General features: G+C 39.0%; 1 pseudogene; it reads right to left on the bottom strand.

Moving 5' to 3' along the window:
• LOC116710438 (bactericidal permeability-increasing protein-like) overlaps positions 1–19,981 on the bottom strand; it is a 31,242-nt pseudogene extending 11,261 nt beyond the window's left edge.
• Between the last annotated feature and the right edge of the window lie 305 nt (positions 19,982–20,286).

Below are 20,286 nucleotides of genomic sequence, written 5' to 3'. Positions count from 1 at the left end.
TGCATGTGGAAGGAAAACGGCATCTCTGGAAAAAAACCAAAAAACTCTTACCAGGACAAACTCCACACTAAAATCCTTTCCTTTGAGAAATCTGAAAATTACAGGAACTGCAGTAAGATCAGCAGAGTTTAGTGGCAAACTATTTTTCTTTCTGTTCAAAGTAAGGTTTTAAAACTTTAACAAATATTTTTTCCTTTATTCGTACACTGACAGAATACAAGACGGCAGATGGAGAAGTTATAAACTGGCATTTCATCTCACATTGTTCAAATTAAGGGTCAAAATTGGGAACAGAAAATGTTTTATCATCTGTGGCAAGAAAAGAAAGTGAAAAGAAAGAAATTCAGAATCACCAAGAAGAACACTCTTAATTTATAACAACTATACTTTTAATTCACTGCTGTAGTTTGAGTACTAAAGTGATTATTGCTGTTGCATTAAGGTTCAGGGGTTTGCATATTGACTAAGTGGATATGTTGGACAAACCAATATTAATTATGAAAAATATCAACCCACCCTGCCAGTTTTTGGCAGCTGACCACTGCTGCACAGCATCACGCCAAATGATCCATTTTGGAACTATTCTGTTTTTGTAATTGCACATCGTTTGATAAAACTACTGTAATCACAGTCCAAGTCCAACTATCTGTGTTGTTTTGGAGCACTACTGGACAAAGAACTGAAAGGTGCTGAGTGCTTTGCTGTTTTAAGGTGTTTTGTGACTTTTATCTCAATTCTCTGTTTTTTTTCCCAAAAGCAAGCCTTTAAGGTTAATAGGAAAATCTAAATTACTAGTAGGCTTGAGAAAACCGACTGGCTTCCTATCAGGTTGGATAAATGTTTTTGTAGAATGGAAATCATATTACAGAATGTAAAAGTACTGTAAAGTAAAGTAATGTAAAATGTTTACACTGCTTTGTACTTTCTTTGCACAAGACTAGTTTATCAGGGCCTCATTACAGTAAAATATACAAAGACTTGAAAGATCATTTACTTGATTTCATTATTCACCACTTGAACTTTTTGGAATTTATTTTATAAGGAAACTGTACCATTTTGAAAACTGAAGTATGCATTTAATAAAAAATAAATGAATAACAAACTATTGTCATATTTTAATAGAGCCAGCCTTCCTTGGGGTACTTGAGTTTTATGTCCAGTTTTTGTAGAACCGTTTCAATTGCTATTAATCACAGTTCTTGAGGAGAACTTAAAATTACTGACAGGTCTAACAAAAAAGGGTTTCAGAAATCAGAAAATCACTGAAAAAAATATTGAATTACTTTATTTAGTCTGATTAACCTGTTGCTTGACTTGCTCCAGGATGGCTTCTAGTGTTTGCATCGTGTTTCGATGGAGTGTGCAGCGGTTCTATTACTTTACAGAAATCCCAACTCACTACTTAGGATCAGATTAGAGATTTGGCAGTCTTTGAAACACAACAGAAATGCATATTCAATCATTTATCAGACTCCGACTTTCACTCACACAGCTCCAGTTGCCGGATAGCTCGTTAGAGGTGTGAGGAGGCTCAGTCTTATGTCAAAATCACATTCCTGTTTTGCTTAGAGCTCATTACCAGCTCAAGGTTTTGATCTTTACCAGAGAGCGGTAGAGCTGGAGCTGAAACCTCTCTCCTCGCCAGAGTGTTAAAGGTGTGAATTTCAAAGAGGAGCTGGATATGGTTTTGGAACGTGTCTGATAAGGGAAATAAAATATTATGTCATTTCATCTGTAGTTTTAAGAATTCAGTAGATGCTTTATTCATCTTTTCGTTTGACTCTAACACCCCAATGCACAACTCTGGAAGTTGAACTGAAAGATGTGTGGCCTTTGGTAAATAACTCTCCAATATGACAAATGTTACAGATAGGCAGGACTGTCACAGGATTATCATGAAGCTGCTCAGATGTTGCAACAACCTGACAATGAAGCCACTTCTTCTAATGCTGCGCTACCCAGATGCTCTGACTTTGCTGATGACATTGTTGTGTTTTAGGATTGTATTTTTGCTTTCAACAGGATAAATGCACCGCTAGCTAACTTTATGCATGCGTGTGCAAAAATGTCAATTTTCTGCTAATGTCGAACAAACACAATTTTGCAATTTTTCTATAAATAAGAAAGAATTAAAATCACACATGAATAAGTCTGCTCTCATGATAAAAACATGCCAGACCATCAGGCCAGTTCAGCACTGAACGTAGTTCACTCTGTGTTTCAAAAGTGTTTCTCCGTTAAGTTGATATATTTTTAAAAATATTTTTTTTATGTTGCCAGTTTTTGTTAATAAAGCATGTTTTCTTGATAGTGTAATTTAACTGCTGCTAGCTCTTTGTTAAGCATGACGGGTTTATTTCAGTTTGTCTAATTCTAATTACAGTAACCATTACACCTGAAATTTTAAAAGTGGATAATTTTCTAGTTTTTATATTAATTCTAGTTTCTAAACTATTTCTACTATAAAATATTTAGCCCTTTTTTTCTACGACATCGACATGGGTGATTTAGTTCAGGTCACATATCCTTCGTCAGCAACGCATGCATAAATGGGAAAATTATCATGAAGGATAAACAGGTCTGTGAAGATGAGTCATTTTTAGAAATATATTTTCCAGGCTAACTACACAGAAATGACTTCAGGGAACTCCTGAAACATGTTGCATGCAAAGCATTATGAAGCTAACAAGATCTCATTTTCTGTCCTACAAAAAAAGAGCTGAATCAAGATACTTGAACTAAATGACACCATAAATAAAGTTCCTATTTACTGCAAGAGTTCACTAAAGGAATCCAAATGTTATTGCATTTTAGGCAATAAAATGTTTATTTCCTTATTTAAAAAAGGAATTGATTTGTTTATCTCAATCTAAAACTATATAAAAAAGGCTTTAGTTGTTTAATGAAAAATCTGTGGAATGTGCCAATTTTTTATCTGAATAATCAATAAATTGTCAGAATAATCGCTGGAATAACCGATGACTATAATAATTCTTAGCTGCAGCCCTAAATACACGACTTTAGGTAAAACAGTCTAACAGCAGACATTGGATTTGAAGCAGTTCTATAGCAGTAGAAATACTGAAGTTAAGCAGACGGTACTCAAAGCACAACAATGAGTAAACAATAATATTTGATCTGACTCTTCACTATGTTGATGCGCTCATCTCAACTTGGTATAGAGCTTGAAATGAATGATAAACAAAGAAGTCCAGAAAATTTTCTCGATTATTCTAGCTATTGCTTATTTAAAATAAGCGGATGCGGCTGCCATTTTATAAATACCAAGTTCACTATAGTTACGGGGAACGTAGGGGAAGCTCTTTACTTACAGCTGGGGCTGTGGGACGCACCCTCATTGTATGTCAGTTTTGATTGGCTGATAATTCTGTCAGTCATGCCAACTGAGGCCTGCAAGGCATTTTTCAAGAAGGGGTAGCTGGATAAGTACAGCAGGTCCTGAGGCGGAACTGCTCGCCAGATGCGTTTAAGGCAATTTTTAAAGTAGGAAATTAAAGTGAAACCTCAACAATACCAATTTTGTTTGTAGAATAAAAATTAAATTGTAGATAAAATTAAATGTCATTAAAACATTTTACACTTTTTCTTTTCAATTTTCTAGGGCTAGCAGAGAAAGCCCTGCTGGTACAGACAGCCCACCACTGCCTGTTTGACACTTAATGACCTCTTTGAAACTCTGGAATTCAGGTTTTTCTTTAATCGCCTTGTTTAACCCTATGAACCAAAATACTATTAGAGCTCCTCGATAGTTAGTTTTCTTGAAACAGTGTCATTTTACCCCTGTGCTGCTCTTCAAGTTTACAAGCACGTGTGGATCTGTCAGGCATATGTTAAGTAAACGACTAACTAAAGTTATGTGGATATGATTGTTGCTCCACGTTGAGCAGACAGCCATCACAACACAGGTGTGGTAATTAAAAACTGTCCTTGTCTAAAAGTAACTTAAGTCTCGTGTAGAGATTTGTTGTCTGGGATTTCTTTAAACTTCTATAAATAATTATATGACACTCCAGAAATACCAGTTGCCCTTTAAATTACTCGCTTGGGTCCTCACCATTCAATCATGGTGCGGAGTTAATTAAGCTATTCCACGAGTAATAAAGAAGATAGATGACACCCAGTCATACACACGGTGAACAATCCTCCCCGGCTCTGTGACAGCGACTGAAGACTGGTAAGGTCAGAGCCCCAACAATTGATGGAACTGTCATCCCATCACAGTGGAAATCCACCAGCAGAATGGGGTCATGGATTGACTTTCCACAGCTCCAGGGGGCCAAACAAATGGCCTGAGACAGATTGGTGGCCTTGTCTCCAAATGCTAAACCTCAGAATCTAATCTGAGCAGTTATCAGTCATTTGCTGGCAGTGTCATCAATTCACCTGACCAGTAATGATCGTACAGTAGTGGGAGTTATTGACTCACTGAAGCTCCAGGAATATGGAGTCTAGGGGCTGTCAGTTAAAATCCCTGAGATCAGTCAAACAATCCATCATCGTGTTCTTCAAACATTAGCATAAAAGAGTTTGAGGATGCTGATTCTGCATTAAAGTGTTCTGGGTTTTATCACTTTCAGAACTGTCAAAGTTATCTGCTTCTAACTTCTGTCACCTGATGGAAATTTAAATCTACCAGACATGAGCCCATAGGCTGCACAGTGGTGCAGTTGGTAGAACTGTTGCCTTGCATCAAGAAGGTCCTGGGTTTGATTCCCGGCCCGGGGTCTTTCTGCATGGAGTTTGCATGTTCTCCCTGTGCATGTGTGGGTTCTCTCTGGGTTCTCTGTCTTCCTCCCACAGTCCAAAAACATGACTGTCAGGTTAATTGGTCTCTCTAAATTCTCCCTAGCTGTGAGTGCATGGTTGTTTGTCCTGTCTGTTTCTGTGTTGCCCTGCGACAGTCTGACACCTGTCCAGGGACAGTTAGATTTTTTCTGTTTCCTAAAACTCTCCTGAACCTTTGCAGGTGTTCTTCAACGCATCTCAACAAATCACAAAACATGAGTCTGAAAAAACAAGAGACTGCAATTGGTTTGGAAACTAGTCATATTCCAAACGACAATATTTTTCTACTGCGGACCAATCAGATTTCAAAGCAGACAGTACTGTGTTTCTGGCTAATAACACTCTGCATTTTTCTTTGAGATTTAATTTGACAATTATGGATTAAAAACAGCCACTCGAGGTGCTTCCCTTGTCCTAAAGACTAATATAAAAAATAAACACAAAAAATCAACACAATGGTCAATTTTCCACTTTAATTTGTACACTGAAAATTTATATATGGAGACAAGTTTCCTCCCCCACCCAGAAAACACACTCATGACTACATTAAGACTCAGCTCAACAGAGACATGGATCTGTATAAAAACCAATTCTATCTGTGTTCGATAGAGAAATAAAACAGGAACAATCAGCTATGAACAAAGTCTGTGTGGCACCGACTTGTTTGTCATAACAGAGACCAGAGAGAAGTGAGGGGTGATAAGAGGATTTCTGCTGCTGTGGTACAGGGAGCTCTGCATATGGACTACGGCAGACCCACAACCCAACACAAGCACATGACTTTTGGCCTTACCGGCATTCCATACTTGATTACAATAGAGTCAATGCTCACAGTTGAATCACTGTCTCCAGGCTTGCAATTAGGTATAAATGGGTCCTTAGACACTTGCGACATCACACTTTGAGAATCGATGACTTCTTCTGTGTGATGCTTCCCACAGGAGATTTGCACTTTTTCCACACATTGAACAAATGGCTTTGAAAGAGAGAACATCTCACCTGCGTCAGCTTGATTTCTGATGTTGTAGCCTGCAGAGGAAAAGCAGGGAGAGCATCCTGCAAGCTTCCATCAGCCAGTCGACTGGCCGCTGGGTAGAGGAAGTGCTACTCAGCACTGTATTAGGCTTAAAGCTGCAGTATGTACATTTTATTTTTTTTAAATTGTTTACATATTTGTTGAAGCTGTCACTGTGGTGACAGTTTGTTATGAGACAGATAATCTGTGAAAAAGAAATCTATCTCCTCTACCTATATATATATATATATATATATATATATATATATATATATATATATATACAGTATATATATGTATATATATATAAATGGTAAAATCATGACGTTATTCCAGTAGATAAAATATGACAAAGCTGAAAAACACGTTTTTCAAAAAAGATAGTATGCATTGGGCATACTGACATCACTGTGAACTATGGAAACTCAAGGACTGCATTGGTATAAAACAAACACGGTTTTCCAAAAATGTAACTAAAAAAATTTATTAATTGATAAAAATCGATTTATCTTCCAGCTAGCCAGTCCCCTCACATCATACAGCTATGAAAGGAAACAGAAGACATCTGAACTCAGTTTTTGCCGTTGAACCTCATTGTTCCCTTGGCAACGTGCTTATTGGAGGCTAGTAGTTAATTCAGCCACCCAGAGAGACCGCTGCCCCGCTAACTGTCCTCTGAGGTCCGCCCATTCAGTCTGATTGTCTTGCTTTGAGGTCTGTTTTTGCCTCCCTCCTACCTAATAAATTCAGAGTACAGCAACATAATGCCACAGGAAATCACAGATTCAGTTAAAAAGTAAATAAAAGCTCTTTAGTGGCAGCCAGCATCACCGGTGGCAGTTCTTTTAATTACCGTAACTCGGTTTATGCTTTCACATCTTTTTTGTTGCCTGGTGTTTGATCTGCTGCATTGACTAGTGTAAACTCCAGTCAGCACACAGCGGGTGCTAATGACACCCAAGGGAAAAACTCCCCCTAGCATGTTAATCGTGTCTGAAAGACTTAAAGAACTTTTTTGCGTTGTTATCCTCGGTTGCAACAATGTATCTTGCTTTTTTTTGGTTTTTTGCAGCCACAGAAGCCAAGGAAGTTTGCCCAGAGGCGAGGAAAAAACTCACAAGCAAAGGTTAGGCTGGCCTCTCGGCTGACGATGGTCCCGAAGGAGTTGGAGGCGAGGCACTGGTACGTTCCGGCGTCTTGGTCTTTGTTCAGACGGCTGATTCGGAGGTTGCCTCCAGAAAGGCTGTAGTGAGATCCAGCTTTGGGAGTGACTTCTGTACCATTTAACTTCCACCTAAAGAAGACAAAAAAATGGAACCAGAAAGATTGGAAAAAATTAACATGGAAATGAAGACATTAAAACACTGTTCAGAGCAGACCGGGGCAACGACAAACGCCAGACTCATGAGAAAGCCGTGACTTGTACGTTCGATTGCATGAGAGGAATAAAAGGTGGTGGGTTCCCAGACATCGTGCCCTCCAGCTCGGTGTTAATGTAAGCAGCAGTGAACCGTTATGGTGCCAAGGACTTGACTCGGAGAACAGATAGCATTGCAGGCCATCCATCTTTCCAAAGCCCAGTCAAACTGCATCAAATTTCCACTTAATCATTATGGCGCGACAATTAAAACAAATGCCTGCTAGCTCGCCTTCGCACTTGTGCATTCTAGAGCCGTGGGCATGATTATGGTTGGTGTTATGGGTGATCAACGAGGGGTATAATTTACTTAAAATGGCAGCGGACTCTCCAGTTTCTTATGCAGATGTATGTTATTAAGAAGAAACACAGGTGGGAGGAAATCCGTCATTTCTGAAAAATGGCTACAAGCAATGACAAGCATCAGTGGGGCCAAAAGGTGCTCCCTGGTTTGGAACCCGTATTATGAGAAAGAATTCATACCCTGGGAGTTTTCTCACATTTTTTCATATTATGCTGCAAACTACTCTGTCTAAGAGATCAACACAAAGTGCTGGAAAAATATTATTTTTTGCTCACCCACCTACACAAGCAACAAAATCAGTGGTGTCCAAACTTTATGCCATGAGGGCCAAAGCACTTGGGGCCACAAACACTGTACATTTTTATAAATAACATTCTCAAAACAAACTTTTGGTGCCTTTTTTTTAATCAACAATGAACTAAACAATTTTAATTTAATTAAAAGTAACCAAATCGTTAGATGTGTAAATTATTGTAGATACAAAACATAAGAAAAGGCCCACAGTTTGAAATTGCTTTGGGTTGCTTTTGAGAAAAAGTAGGTCAGTGTTTGTGGGTTTAGTTACTCCAAAACAAAGATGAATGGAAAAATGTCATTAATAAATGGGAATCTATATTTTATACCTAATATATCTCATAATTTTCATTTATCTGTAAAAAATGTTGAAAAACATCAACCACCTATCCAAATGGGATAGGTAGTTAAAGCAATCATCAGTTAGCATTACGTCTTGAGAAATGTTTTGAAGAGTGAACTTCTTTATTTCATAATTATGCATAGCTAAAAGCAGCGCATATCACATAAAATCCCTCCGGAAAACACTTAAGCTTATGAAATGAAAGACGAGAAAAGATCGTCTCACATCGTCTTTTAAAATAAATATGCAGTTCAGGTTTGATCCTGGTGATTTTGCTAGGTATTTCTTTGAGGAGTGTTTCTGCTTTGATTTCTTTCATTTAAGTCTCAGTTTGATTTCAGGTGCAGCTGAGAAAATATTGTGCTGCTGTTGTTGGGAGAACAAACACCTTGATGGGGCTTCATTAAAGCTCCTCTGTAAATAGCTAACAGAAGTTGTGCGCAGCTGTTAGGTCTGCGACTCTCTCGGCTCTTGCTGGTATAAAGGTTTTGTCTCACTAAGCTCAAACAACCGTTCAGAAAAGATATTAACCATAATGTTATTTTACTGCTGTGCTTTGTTCATCTTTGACAGTATAGTGGCTTCTAAAATTCATGATACCAGTCTAAAGTTTTGTGTTCTGCCTCTGGCTGTAACAGGTTTTCCTCCCTAACCATGTTACCATGGCGATGCCACCATCATGTCTCACAATACAGACGATAGGTTTAGGCTGATGTGCCGACGTGAATTTCCACCACAAACAGCATTTTGGATGTTGGCTGAAAACTTTTATTTCACCAGAGCACATTCTTACAGAAGATCGCTTCAACCTGGCTTATGGCAAACCTTGTGGATGGGAAAGTTCACTATGTTCAGCAAAAGTGTCTCCACCTGCCCTTTGGCACATTAACTGCTCATTATTGTGCACTCTTACATCATAAGGCTAATGACATTGTGGGAGGTCCCTATGCAGATTTCTCAGCAGCTCTGGAAGTAAGGTTCTTGTGAATAGTTTTTTATTATCACTGATATCAATTATTTCACTGTTCTTGATGTGCAATAGTTTGGTGCAATGTGTCTCTTACAAAGTGATGTATAAATAAAGTTGAAATTGATACTAACATTAAGATTTTCAAATGCCCTGTGTAGGATGAACTCTGATCTTGTTCCAATTGCCTTCAACTACAAAAAGTTAAAAAAAACTCTTGTTTTTCTTGTCCAGGCTTAACGACTGACCTGTCAACACATTCTCCCACCTGAGCTCTGGATCTCTGCAGCTCCTCCAAGGTGACTGTGGGCCTCTACTTTAAACTTCTCAACTTTCTCACTGACCTGTTTGCTGCGTTCCTTTGGTCTTGTTCTCTAATGTTCTCCAACAAACCTGATGAATACCTTAGTAAGGCAGTGCATAATAGACCTAATCTGTCACTTGGGTTGCAGAAAATCAGCTATTTTTGGTGCCATGTCCGTGGCCGCCTGTAGAGCAGGAGTGGGGCATAGAAAGCACGAGCGGGAGCTGATTACACGAAAAACAATGTCAGACGAGTGCTGCCTGCCCGCCTCTCTGCAATCAAATGTCTCAAAAACAGCAGAATTCTTGCGGGCCGGAGCGCGGCCGCACTCACACGGCGCCGCTACAGACGTCTCTCTTTTAATAGGCAAAATGTGCAGCACAATGGTCTTTTATGGCCTTTCTCCAGTTCCGTCATAAGTAAGTGCACGCTCTCGAGAGCCTTATTACCACACACAATAGAGAAGAGCCTGCGGGAGAGAGGGCTGCTTTCCCACAGGACCGCAGCAGCGATTCATTTGCAGCAAACAGAAAGAAATCAAGATATTTTCCGAGCCAAACAAACACCTTGCGACCTGAAAACAGCGGCAAAGCGGGCGGGAAGCGGAAGGAGCAGGTGACACACAGAGAGGAGTCTCGCTTTCTCTTTGAAAAGGATTTCCATCTAATACGGAAGCAGCCTTTTACACAGCTGTAATTGCTCAGAGTAAGGCGGCATTGTATCAGAAGATAAACAGTTTAATCGGTGACAGCTTGAAAAGCCAAATGCTGCAAGAGATTTTCTTCGCCGGTCGTCAACTTCAACGCTTTATCCGACTCTTTCTAAAACATTGGAGAGGACGGTTATGGCAATTAGGCCTCAGAAAATTATTTGATTTATCTCGGGAGGTGATCACGCTTCGCACTGGAGCGGGATCAGTCGCTCCAGAGAATGCTCTGCTACATTCTCCTACTACTCTCCAATTAATGAGAATTAACTCAGTGGGGGGAGAGAGGGCGTTGTCAATCCCCAAACGCTCCATGTAGCGTGCGTCCGTGTCGGCCATGGTTAAATATAACTACCCACAAAAAAGCTGCTATTGTCCCCTTTGTAGCAAAATTGCAGAGCCCCAATAACAAGTCTTCTCACTTCCATAGCATTCATTATTCAGCGATGTTCAGACTTTCTGTGAAACTCGAGGACATTTCCACTCCAGAACGAGTTAGCGCGCGGCGCAGCATGGGGCGGATCTTTGAACCGCCAGACGCAGTCAGCTGTGTGTCTTCCATGGGAAGCCAAGCAGAGGAACACATCAAACACATGTTGAAGAGAGAAATTTAATAATTCTGTTTACAGTGATTTATAACGGCAAGCCGGGCCAGGACTGCAGTCCCATTTGTTAGGCACATGCTTTATACAATCATGCAACAACAGGCTGTGTACAACTGTGGCAAAATACCACACCATCTGGCTTCGACTGCTGCCCGGTCTGTTCGGTCCTGGTTCTTTAGATACTTTGATGCGTTGTCCCAGTAGTTACATCCACAGTAAATACTAAAACTCCATGTACCCGGTACAAAATGAAGGGCTTTCAAAACAACATTTTTACATTTAACATCCCATAAATACTGTGTAGGTTAAAAAAATAACAAATAAATGTGTTGCTAAATTGCTAACTTTTTGAAGGACTTTTGGTGGGAAATTTTGAGAATTTATTATTTTTTAAGTATTAATCTGTCAGAATCTCAAGGTTTTTAGGTCAACCTGACTTGCACAATTTGCACATTTGGACCAAAAGTTCCCCCAGATCTCAAGGGTTTGAGGACAGCTCTTGCCCATGGCCTTCTGAGCAAACTTGAGAAAGATCCTGAACTTTATTTCAGGTTAATCAGTTTCACAACCGGACTGAATGCTAATACTGAATCAAAGATCTCCTGGTGTAAGATCTTGCGATACTGAGACAGGACACAGGATTTTTCTTGTCAAAGAGGAGATTGTCTAATGAAACACTGACTGGGTGATGTGACGTGACTCTGCCTGGTGGACTAAGAATACCTGACTACCGTGATCCCTGGTAGTCTTGGGGGTTAAGGACCACAGCTGCCTGTAAAAAGCAAAAGTACGACAATACTTGAGACCCCTCCTAAGAACACCCATAAATGTCTATTTTAGTCATTCAAACACCAAATATATCTGAATATTCATCAATATGCACAGTGGAAATCATCTTGGCACTTCTGCAGGTAGACATCTACAGTCTACCTTATTTCTACTCTTGGGTTTAAACACAATTAGTACCAATAAAAATGAATGGAGCTCCTGGACTGACTGTCTTGCAAACGCCAGCCAAACGCCATGAAGTATTGAGCCTGGATGTTACAGCTCTCCAAGCTGCAATTTCTGTGAATATTTAAGATATGCTCAGTAAAAAATTAAGCAGTTTTGATCCATAAAAAAAATGAATCTGCCAACACCAAGCCACCAACAGGCAGGTGTCCACTGTATTATGAGAGTTAAAGGAGATGGATTTTAGCTCGAAACCCTGTTGTATGAAAGAGTATTTTATGTCTTGCACCTGATTGGCTGCTCAGAAACAGCTGTCACCAAAGCCCAAATGTTAATCTGGCTGTATTTTGTTTACTTGGTATGAAGAGAAAATGTCAGTGCAGTGCTTTGTATCTCGTCTAATAAGATACAACTATTGAGGTTACTGCTAATGACTAGTTCTAACACTAAATTAAGGCCCCATGGCACAGCTTTTATTGTGATAGGATTACATTTGATGATTAAGCCTAGATTTATTTCTCTGTTTGAAAGATTGCATTCCCATGATAAAATGTGTATATTTCTGCAACCACAAAGTCTATCTGAAAACATTTCATGTCCTAGTAAAGGGAAGACTTGAAAGATTTGCAAGTATTGGGAAATATCAGTCTATGCATTACTGGGAAAAGGTTAACAAAGCTAGTGCACAGTAGAAATGAGACAAAGTTGGTTTTTACAAAACTCTTTTCCTCTGAGAATGATTGTACAGGAACTCCAAAGGTTTTTCAAATTGTAGCATAATATGTTAGCATTATCTCTGCATAAATGTATCCCCATTAAATGAAACAGAAGAACAATAGAGAGGTTATGACATATAATACAGAGTTTAGGCAAGGTTTCCAAAATGCCCAATTTGACACATAAAGTGTTATTCAAATTTTCTGCTGTACAACAGTATGTACTTAATCTGTAAATCACTAATATTCACCACATCCAAATCCATTTATTTACTACGTTGTTTCAGTCTGGCTGCCAGGTGCAAACCAGGACCAAACCGACGACTTCTCCTTGCTCTGCTACATTCTCCTGCTACTCTCCAATTTTGCTTTTGCTCGGTGCAAGCTGCTGGATTTCCTAAGATAGAAACTTTTTCTAATCAGTTTGAATAATAAACTGAACTTGCCTGCATTGTTTGGTACCTGGGATCAACTGGAACTTATGCATGATTGGATTGAAATAACTATTTTTTTGTGAAATGACTTGTGTTGACGTTTTGTGAATTGGCGTACTGTAAATAAACTGAATTGAATAAATTGCACTAATTCAACAAGGATATTGCAACTTTTTTATTTTTTTACTTTATCACTTTTTCTTACACATTTATGTTTTTCATTTGAATTGTATGTGATAAATTCAACAATAAAGGGTTCAAGGATTTACCATGATGTCAAACACAACACACCTGTCACAGTAACAGGTGTTTACACTATTGAGAAACACAGCAAACCTAAACTGAAATGAGAGTCTATTAAGAAAAATTTAAGCACAACAAAAAAAATCCCACTGACTCTCCACCTTGAATGCGAGATGCTCTGAGCCATCTGCCCTGGTTTAGAGCTGTGTTAGTGTTTCTTGTAGAATAATTTGCTTCACTACTACTCAGTTTTTTTTTCCTGCAAAGGTCTTTGAATCCATCATCTGACAAAAATCATTACAAACAGAAAGCTTACACCCTGAGTTTGAGGCGTTAATCTGCTTACGGCAGATTTTTTTTGCAAAACGAGGCGAAATGAGGACGTCAAGCAGCGAGGATTAGTTTGTGGTTCTCTCAGGTCTCCACTGCAGCAGAAGAAATTGCTAACACCGCATCCATCTAATCAAAATGAATTACACCCATAAAAAAGTAGAGAGATGGAAAGGCAGAAATGAAAAGAATTATGTTAAAATTACAATACAATAGCAAACACTTTGTGGATTTGGAAGCACAGGAAGTACAGCAGATCAGGACATGGCTGGTCTTACTGACAGACGCGCTGTGGTTTATGAATCAGTGGTACAGTGTGGTGAACTACATCTGTCCTCAGACAGACAGTCAAGTTGTAGTTTGAATGCTCGTAGCCATGGTGACACACAGGCACAAATAACTGGGCGGAATGGCAGAAAGAGATTCTCCTGGGGTTTGATCTGACTTCATTAACTACAAAAATGTATTTATTTTGTTGGCACTGGATCATTGACCAACACAAAGTAGCACACAATTGTGAAATGGAAGGCAAATGATACACGATTTTCAAGATTAACTACAAATAAATAAATAAAAACCTGTTTTCACTAAATAAATCCAGTTCAGCCAGATTCAGTTAACCACTGAAGGAAATGACACAAAAACCTTTGAAGAAGACTTTGAACATAACTTCCTTCTTCACAAAATATAAATAAAAATGGAGTGCTGTCAGATTTCAGCAGCTGTATAATAAAAAACCATGAGCCATTTCTCCGACCAGTGCTAGACTTTCACTCCTTCTTTGGTTGTAATTACCCAGAATTCCCTGCACTATAGTCCACTTCCTGCTTTTCTAGCGGTCCACTCCCTTTATGTGAAATTCAAAGAACAGATTTTTGTGATTCTACTAAGATTTTATTTACACATTCTTCAAGTGTTTGATTTTAAAAATTAAATTTTTCCATTTTTTAAATTTTATTTAGATGCTTAATATCTCTCAAAACTTCTCTAATGAAAAACAAATGAGCTGGCTTGTAAATCTGATTAATGTGAGGAGACTTCTTCAACAACATGTTCTATCCAGGTTTAATTCTCCACTGGTTTTTCTCCACATACTGTGTGTACTTATGACGTTTAATCACACCAACAACTAAATATGATGAGAGTAAAGGAGCTTGATGGTGGACAGATCTGGCCAGTCATTTTGTGTAATCCAGCAGAACGCAGTGATGTGGTTGAAATTCCATCCATGACTGGATCCCGCTGGCAGCGAGAGGCCGGATGGCAGCGGCCTTATATGAGCTACTTCAAGTAGAAGTGGAGCGACGTGTGCAAGCAGGTGTGCTGCCGTATCTGCAGTTATCTGAGTATTTCTGCAGATGACAGGAAGTCTGAATTTTCTAGTAGTCAGAGGTGTACAGAGTGAAAATGAATTGTGAGATGACAATCCTCTGTGGGGTTCCTCTGCTGCTGATCACCTAGTCAGACATACAAGCTCACATATTATGAGGTCTTTAGTCCAGCAGATTCTTAAGGCATTAAATTGTCTTCAATGTCCAGACCTCCATTGATCTGATCCTCCTCCTGACTGAAGCCTGTGACCTTCATCACTGACCACACGTCGCTTTTACTGCTGTTTCTGATCTTCACTTTAAATTTCTTTTATAAAGTCTTCTACAATTCCCTGTCTCCCTCTCTGCTTGCTCTTTTTCTCTTATGTACCAGTTGCTCCAGCTCAGTAGTGAGCCACGGTTTATAAATGGGAACTGTTTTGCTGTTCTGGTGGAGATGCTGTTAACCACACTTAAGTTTCTATAGTTGGGAAAACACTTAGTCACGGTCTCCAGTGGACTGGCCCAGAGGATCACAAAGGAGAATAATGAGAAAATGGTTCAAAGGAAGAAACACCAAATAAGGAGAACTGGATGGACATGATGCATATGTTAGGGAGAAGCAAACCTGGATTGATTTGGATTGAACACATTGTTTATATAAAAGCAGTAAAATCAGATTTTGTTTGAAAATAATTATCTCCTCCCCCCGAGTTTTGATATATTTTTGTTCCTTTTCTCCTTTTCATTAATTTGTTTTGTGATTTTTCTTCTTCTTGTTGTTTTACCATAAATGTCAAAGACTAAACAATGTACATAATACATGTACAAATTTATTGTAATACCAATAAAAATTAAATAGAAAAAAAACGATAGCAATTTTCCCATAATTAATGAAATAATTATAAACCTGCTTCTCATGTTTACTCAGGCTTTCTTTAACTGACGACAGGTGTGTGAAAATTCTGGTTAATCTTTTTTGAGTAGAGCTTTGTCACGGCTTCCTGGTGAATGAGGACGATTAACGAACGCTGAGTGTGCCTTCGCTCTCATTTGCTTGTTGTAACACGTTTGGGAGGCAGCAGCAGGTCTGGAAGGAAGGCCACCCTGAAAGGAAACGGCTGATGAGGTCAACCTGTAAGCTGGCTAAGTCCCAAGCAATAAACGTACCAATCCTTTCAAATCTCACCCTGGTCATTTCTGAAAGCAAACATGATTGACTTGAACTTTACCTGAACAAAACACAACACAGCACGCATTCACTCCACTATTGGTCCACGTTAGGGAGGAATAAAGAGAGAAGAAAGACTTTGAACTGGGTGAATGCATGCGGCTCTTAACATGTGCTCCTAAGCTACAAACACACAACACATGTTTTCAGCAGGGGGTCAAAAAAAAAACAAATCATCACAAACACAATCCACAAGATGCATTTTTCTGATCCTGATCGGGTCAGGCATGATTCGAGAGGATGTGTAAGTCTTTTTCCGAGCTGCAGCTAACAAGCCAAGACTGTCTTGTTTGCCTCATCAGGAAACAAAGCCCAGAGCGTTTTCATTCACGCTGAATGGAAAGCTGAATCCAAGGGCATAATTAAAATATACTCTGCATGATATTACGGCACATGGACAGTTTTTCTGCTTTGCAGCCATTAGCTCCACAGTAAAGCAAAAAGAATTGAGGAAGCTTATGATAATGAGAACCATACAAACCTAATCTAATTACTGGGGAAATGGCTCCGACATTCAGGGATCCTGGAGGTTTCGGTCAGTTAAATTTAACCCGCAAGATGTTCTTAAAAACCCTCACGCATTTATCCCTAATGACAACAAATGTCCACCTCCCCAAATCAACTGTAAAATGTGGCATGCTAACATTTCCTTCCAATTTAAACATGGAAGTCTCTAATAACACATTTAGCTGTAAATATTATTATCATCTTACTTAACTCAACTTCCCTGAGCTGAAAAGAAAGAAAGTAAAATAAGTTTAAATGAGCATAGCCCCACCCCCCAGGGAGATGGCAGCATGTAGTATTGGTGAGTGTTCAAGTTACATCCATCCTCACTATGTCCTTACTAACAGCACCTCCTCTGGAGTGAGTAGCAGCAGGAGTGGCTCTCCTTCTGATACATACGGCGTATAATTAATTATACAGAACAGCTCGACTGCTTCATGCCCTGCACCGGACACGAAGCAATCCAGCCAAATTTGACCTGGCTTGGCTGCTGGGGGGAAAAACTCCCACCTGGCTGTACAAGACTGAGCCTGGTAGGTAAATACATAATGTACAAGATAGAGGGAGAGAAAGATGGAGTAGATAAGGACTGAAAGGTGGAGGCAGAAACAGATAAAAGATGAGATAAAGAAAGAAAAGGAGAGGGACAGATTAATAAAGACAGATATAGAAATGAAGAGAGAAGATAGAGATAAAAAAAAAACATCTCAGACTTTCCATATTAAGAGGTTTGGAAATGTTTGTCCAGAAGCCAAGCAACATACATTGCAGTGATAACTGTTGTCCACTCTGCAGATAATCACAACTAACTAAATCTGTTCCAGGATTTGTCTAAGTACTTTTACAACTGATAAATATATTTTGTTTGTATTAATTACTATTTTAAAATTTGCCAAACTGCTACTTAAAGCCTGGGCTGGTTTCTTCATGACTTTAACTATAATTTACAAAGCAACATAAATCACTAATGTTCTCAGAAATGTAGTGTTTTTTTCCCCTGTGTGCTCTGGCAAATGTTCCTATTCTTCATGTGAACCGTCATGTACATACACCATCTTCAAAATCTGCCTAAAAGTCAAGACTTTTTGTGACTTTTGAGATTTCTTCATGATTTAATCCACAGACGTTGTGGAATAACAAATAACACCTTGACTAAGTTGGCTTACTACCCTTAATAAGTGATGGGTAATCATTTTCAATAACTTAAGCTCTGATCTGAATGTCTTTGGTTAGAGTAATTTGAAACAATACAGGCATATTTTTCAGCTTGTCAATGCTGAAAAATTGGTTATTAACCAATTATAAAAATCTGCATTTTCTTTTCAGCCAAACTGTTAAGCACACTGTTTCCCACGCCAAAGGAGCTAGTGATAGATACTGAAATGAGAATGTTTTGATTGAAAACTAAAAATCTAATTTGTTTAGGAATTTGTTTTATGAGTTACACACTGTCTCAAAAGAATCTAATCAGTGTCAAAAAGTTCAGCTGAACTGCTTCGACTTGAAGATATTTTGTTTCTATGCTTTTCATTTTCTAAGATGTTCAAAAAGTAAATAAAAAAAACATGTTTTTACAACTTTTCCAATTAGAAGAACTTGCTAATCTCAAACTGTGTTTTAAAGATTTTTCTATTCAGTTTAGAATATCCATTCCAAAAAAGTCCAGGCTATTTAAAGAACAGAAAAGCAAATGCTAACTTTAGCATCATTAGCAGTTAATGCATTAGTAGCTAACGGTTAGCTGCATTCTCACAGTGCTTACAAATGATCCTCGTCTAGTCTGCCTAAAAAGCTCCCACACATTTGAATGTGTTGATGTTTGAGGTTACAATGTGGCAAAACATGGAAAAAAGTACAAGCATTTCTTTTGCAGCAGAGTTTCTAAAATGTTTTTTCTCAGATAAACTTATTGTCTTGGCAAGCATTAGTGGTAAAAAAACAAACAAAAAAACAGACTTGCCCGGTCATCCGGTTTGTTTTTGACGGGAAAAGAAAAGCTGTAACGTGTTGGGCGGCAGCAGTTAATGGGTAAAGACGTGATCTGTCTGCCAGCCTGAGGAGTTCAGACACTGTCTGAGTCTGCTGCAGGTTTTATGACTACTTCATTTTCCATTAGTTTCTTTTTATTGCTATTCGGAGATGAACAAATGTGAAGGAAGAGACATTTGTGAGCAGTGTGTTAATATTTGGAGCGTCAGGATAGCCAGCCAGTGACAACGGAGGATCGGAGGCGCCTCGGTGTGAGACTCACCGGTACGTGGGAGGTGGGCTTCCCTGGGCCTCGCAGCTGAACACCACCTCCCTGTTGGTCCCCACCGTCTCCACAGGGTACACGATGCTGCCTGGCTGCTTGGTGAAAGCGGGACTCTGCAGGACGCCGCTCTCTGTGGGACCACAAGGAAACACAACACGGTTGATCATGAACCTGCGTGGCGGCCTGTTTGCAAAACAGCCAATTAGTCAGTGGCAGTAAGCAGATGATGCTGCCTTAAGTCTCTCAGAGGGCAAAACCACAAGCAGACAAAGCATATCAATTTAAAGTGCCTGTCACGACTCAGAGGCGCACAGGGAAAGGATTTGAAGTGAGACGTGTCTTCAGGACCTATTTAGGTGGTAATAGGATATAGAGTCTAATTTAGGTTGAACAATGGCCTGGAAAGATACAGTCATTAGCCTGTTTTATGTGTCCTTTTCTCTTTTATTGGATTAGATGTTAGGATTATCTGCCCACATGACTTGCATTTATTTTGTTTAACCTCTATGCTGTAAATGACAGTATAAATGATTCCTGTGTGGGCTGCTTAACTCAACTCAGAATAAGCCTGAACAAACTTAAAACGAAAAAAAAGAAAAGTCTTTCTGCTGAAAAGTTTTGTAACCATTTATTCCAATCAAAAAACCATTGTAAAATTTCAGACAAAAAAAATGCTTCAATTTAATCCAGGTAACTATGACTGAAGAAAAAGAAAAAAGAAAAACTTGTGCGGGCGAAAAGGTTTTTTTTTCCCTTCAGTGCCCCTTTATGTAACTCAGCCTGTTTTATTCCCTAGTTATACAGAATGAATGTGTGAATACTCAATACAATGTGATTTTAAAACCCAGGTGTTCACCAAACTGATTTTTATGTATTATTGCACCCCTAGGTTAAGTTAAAATATATGAAGAAAAAAGTAAAAAGAACACTACTTCAGATTAAGTGAATATGGCGAACATTTAAGGAATCACATTGTTGCTTGTTTTTAGTTTGATAGAATTACATCTGTTGCTGCCGCTCAACATCTTTCTTATTCTAACAGAATAGTAAAATTAAAGTTTGAAATGCGACAGTAAAGGGAACAGACAGCATGGTCAGCATGGTCTGTGTTTCATTATGAAAATTGAATTAGCTAATGGTGGTCTAAGCTAATATCTTAGACATGTAGTAAAACCCAATTACTGTGTGAACACGGATATCTGCATCTCTGCTTTTGTCTGACCTAACTTGACCACAACCATGGAGTTTTGTATTTTTAAGATGATGTGTGTGCGTGTGAGGGGGTGAGCGGGTGTGTGTGTGTGTGTGTGTGTGTGTGTAGCGAGGGGCATCCTGTCTGGAGAATACTAAATAACTGTTGGTCCTGCCAACTCTTCCCGGGGGAATTTAACTGGCGCATGCTAAACTAGGCACAAAATGTCACTTCATGATGTCATACTATAATTTGCATATTCATGACCTTCTCACTTTAACTTTTATATTTTGTGATATTGTTTTACTCCTGTTTGTAACTCAATTCATGGTAATGTACACAGCATCTTAATGC

Source organism: Xiphophorus hellerii, chromosome 20 (genome assembly GCF_003331165.1).
Source record: "Xiphophorus hellerii strain 12219 chromosome 20, Xiphophorus_hellerii-4.1, whole genome shotgun sequence".
In the NCBI taxonomy this organism is placed as follows: domain Eukaryota; kingdom Metazoa; phylum Chordata; class Actinopteri; order Cyprinodontiformes; family Poeciliidae; genus Xiphophorus; species Xiphophorus hellerii.
Note: the sequence above shows the minus strand (reverse complement) of the source record. Positions and strands in the feature narration are given on the sequence as shown.